The 3,565-nt window shown below is 40.3% G+C and overlaps 1 non-coding gene across 1 annotated transcript; it reads right to left on the minus strand.

Annotated features, from left to right (window-relative positions):
• Positions 1-2,305: 2,305 nt before the first annotated feature.
• Positions 2,306-2,438, minus strand: LOC114814947. The gene has a single exon (XR_003762741.1). It is a non-coding gene; the product is annotated as a small nucleolar RNA SNORA7 (small nucleolar RNA).
• Between the last annotated feature and the right edge of the window lie 1,127 nt (positions 2,439-3,565).

Here is a 3,565-nt window from a genome sequence, read left to right on the forward strand (position 1 = left end):
TCATTTGTCTCATTTTATCCTCCCAAGATTCCTGATTATCCCCACTTTATAGATAAGGAAAGTGAGGCCCAGAAAGATTAAGTGACTCGCTCAAAATCACCCATCTGGGCAGAAGCAGAAGAAAATACAGAGCTGCTGCTTTACAGTTTGCTCTAACTATTAAACATCATAATACCCCTAACAGTCTCACCTCTTGCTTACAATCCTTCCTCCTGCCTGAAACTCCCTTCTTAGTCAATCAATCAATCAATGGTATTTATTGAGCACTTATGTGCAGACAACTGTATTAATTGTTTAAGAGGGTAGAGTGCAACGGACCTATGTCCTTTATATCTGATGGGCCACCACTCTCTCCATCTTCAAAATCCTACCAATATCCTATCTCCTCCAAGAAGCCTTCCCAAACAAATCCTAACTTCCCCATCCTATTCTCCCTCCCTTCTACTTTGCCTAAATCCATGGGTCTGTACCGCCTAAACACTTTGATATTCACACCACCCAAAGAACTTATAGTCATATCATTATACTCTGTTGCTTTGCTAACTGTAAATTATTTTAATCTGTCTATCCCGTTACTTGAAGGCAAGGATCACATCTACCAACCCTATTGTATTGCATTCTCCCCAATACTAAGTACAGTGCTCTGTGCACAGTAAGTGCTCAAAAAGTACCACTGGTTAACATTTGTGCATGACATCATTGGGACTTGCTATTTCACCTGACCTTTTCAGCGCCCTCACACCTATAAGTGAAGTTCACAGTCTATCTTTGAATACAAAAGAAAATGAAATGAAATCTATGACTCCATCATGCACATAATAGGCAGTTTGCAACTTCTATTCCTTCTTAATTCTCCCATAGGCTTAATAATAATAAAATAATAACTGCAGTATTCATTAAGCTCTTACTATGTGCCAAGGACTGTACTAAGCACTGGGGTAAATACAAGATAATCAGGTCCTACCTGGGCCTCCCGGTCCAAGTCGGAGGCAGAACAGATATTGAATCCCCATTTTGCAGATGAGAGAACTGAGGCACAGAGAAGTTAAGTGACTTAAGGTGGCAGACAAGTGGCAGAACTGGGATTGTAATTGTAATTCATCTCAAACCATTTTCCATTTGCTCAAACCACAATAATACTACTAAGATCTCAAATGCATGATTCCTAAAAATGGTGTTAAAATGAGTAAAATGAGCATATAGTGAGCTTATAATACAGTAGGGCCTAATGTGCTGTTGACAGATATATAGCACATTTTATTAAAGCTTTCTTTAGTTTATTATGTGAAACTGCTGACAGCTTGCCATTGTATCCCTTATATGTTTGAGTCCTTTTAATTTGTGTAGAGACTATAAACTCTGAATAAAAGTAAATGGAAGCATAAGGGGAAACTGGGAACAAAACCACTCAAGGTTCGTCTAGTCATGTTGTAATTCACGATGGTACCACAATATCGAGGGATCAATGAATGCAAATTTGTTAACCATGGAGTTGTTCAAACGAGCCCATTGGTAATGCCAAAAACATACTGGAAAATTTCTCCTGTGACTAATATAGAACATATGGGCATTGCCTCATAAACCAAAATAACTTCAATGAAATTGACCTCACAAATCAGGAGGGCATTAGCCAAATGCAAAGATGAGACACAATGGCACCACACCCATTAAGATCACTTTGGGGTTCATTGGAAGGGGCTTACCTGTCCATGACTATGAAGCCACCGCAGCCTATGAGAAGTCCATGTAAAGGACCTTATTCTTGATGCAAGGTGCTCTGCTGAGTAGATCGCTGAAATGTTGGTGTGTTTTCTTCAAATGTCTTTACTCTTCAGTCTATTTTCATTCTACGTGGAAGTCTTTGGTCTGCTGACACTTTTCTAGACCCGTGTTCCTTGTTCCTTTACATTCTCCTACCTATTGGCAGATTTTCTGTTCACGAGGGGCTGTGAGACAGAAAATGCATCATGCACCTTACTGTCAGAAATTACAGAGCCAATTTCTGACTTTTGCACACTAGTAGTCTAATTTTTTATGGCATTTGTTAAGCACTTACTCTGCGCCAAGCACTGTACTAAGTCTTGTCTTATGCCACTGAGTTGTTTCCAACCCATAGCAACAGCACGGACACATCTCTCCCAGAATGCCACGCTCTCCATCTGCAATCATTCCGTTAGTTTATCCATAGAGTTTTCTTGGTAAAAATATGGAAGCGTTTTAACATTGTCTCCTTCCGCACAGTAAACTTAAGTCTCCACCCTTGATTCTCTCCCATGCCGCTGCTGCTCAGCGTGGGTGAGTTTCGACTTGTAGCAGATTGTCTTCCACTCCCTAGCCACTGACCAAGCTAGGAATGGAATGGACTCTGCTTGACTCTCCCTCCGATAGCCGAGACTGGAAGAGGACTGGAAACTCTCCAGGTGAGATCCTGAGTGGGGACTGTACTAAGTACTGAGGCATTTATGAGACGATCAGATTGGACAAAGACCACTTCCCACGTAGGGCTCTCGCTCTTAATCCCCATTTTAAGGATGAGGGAACTGAAGCAAAGAGAAGCTGAGGTTCCCAACGTCACACAGCAGACAGGATTATTGTTGGTATTGTTATTAAGTTGTTACACGTTTTTGTTGGCATTACTCTGTTGTGTAGTTAATCCAGGGATTCACACATCAGTGCACTTAATAAAATGTTATTACTACTAAAGTTACTACATTGGTGGAACCGATGAAATGTTCAGAAAGTAGCATGTAGTAAGAATAATTTTAGGTCTCACAACCATAAGAAGGTTATTGTTAGTACTATTATTATTATAATTATGATTACTATGATTCTTGTATTTAAGTGCTTCATATATATCAAACACTGTTTTAGGTGCTAGGGCAGATACAAGTTAATCAGGTCAAATATAGTCCTAAATGGGGCTCACAGTATTAGAGAAAGGGAGAACAGGTATTGAACTCCAATTTTACAGATAAGAAAACTGAGGTGCAGAGAAGTTAAGCGACTAGCCCAAGGTCCCACAACGGGCAACTGGCAGAGTTGGGATTAGAACCCAGTCCTCTGACTCTCAGCCTATGCTTTTTCCTTTAGGCCAGGTTGCTCCATGGGTTAGACACAAAACTGTTCTATAGATCTGCAGTTTGTTTTGAAGGCTCTAATGATATTACACTTTGATCCAACAGGAAATATTGGCATTTTAATTTTCTACATTTCTGTCTATCCTGACATCATTGGACAACATATTGCCCAGAAAGCAAAATTCAGTGTCCATTCATTCATTCAATAGTATTTATTGAGCGCTTACTATGTGCAGAGCACTGTACTAAGCTCTTGGAATGAACAAGTCGGCAACAGATAGAGACAGTCCCTGCCGTTTGACAGGCTTACAGTCTAATCGGGGGAGACGGACAGACGAGAACGATGGCAATAAATAGAGTCGAGGGGAAGAACATCTCGTAAAAACAATGGCAACTAAATAGAATCGAGGCGATGTACATTTCATTAACAAAATAAATAGGGTAACGAAAATATATACAGTTGAGCAGACGAGTACAGTGCTGAGGGG

Source organism: Ornithorhynchus anatinus, chromosome 10 (assembly GCF_004115215.2).
Source record: "Ornithorhynchus anatinus isolate Pmale09 chromosome 10, mOrnAna1.pri.v4, whole genome shotgun sequence".
Taxonomy (NCBI): domain Eukaryota; kingdom Metazoa; phylum Chordata; class Mammalia; order Monotremata; family Ornithorhynchidae; genus Ornithorhynchus; species Ornithorhynchus anatinus.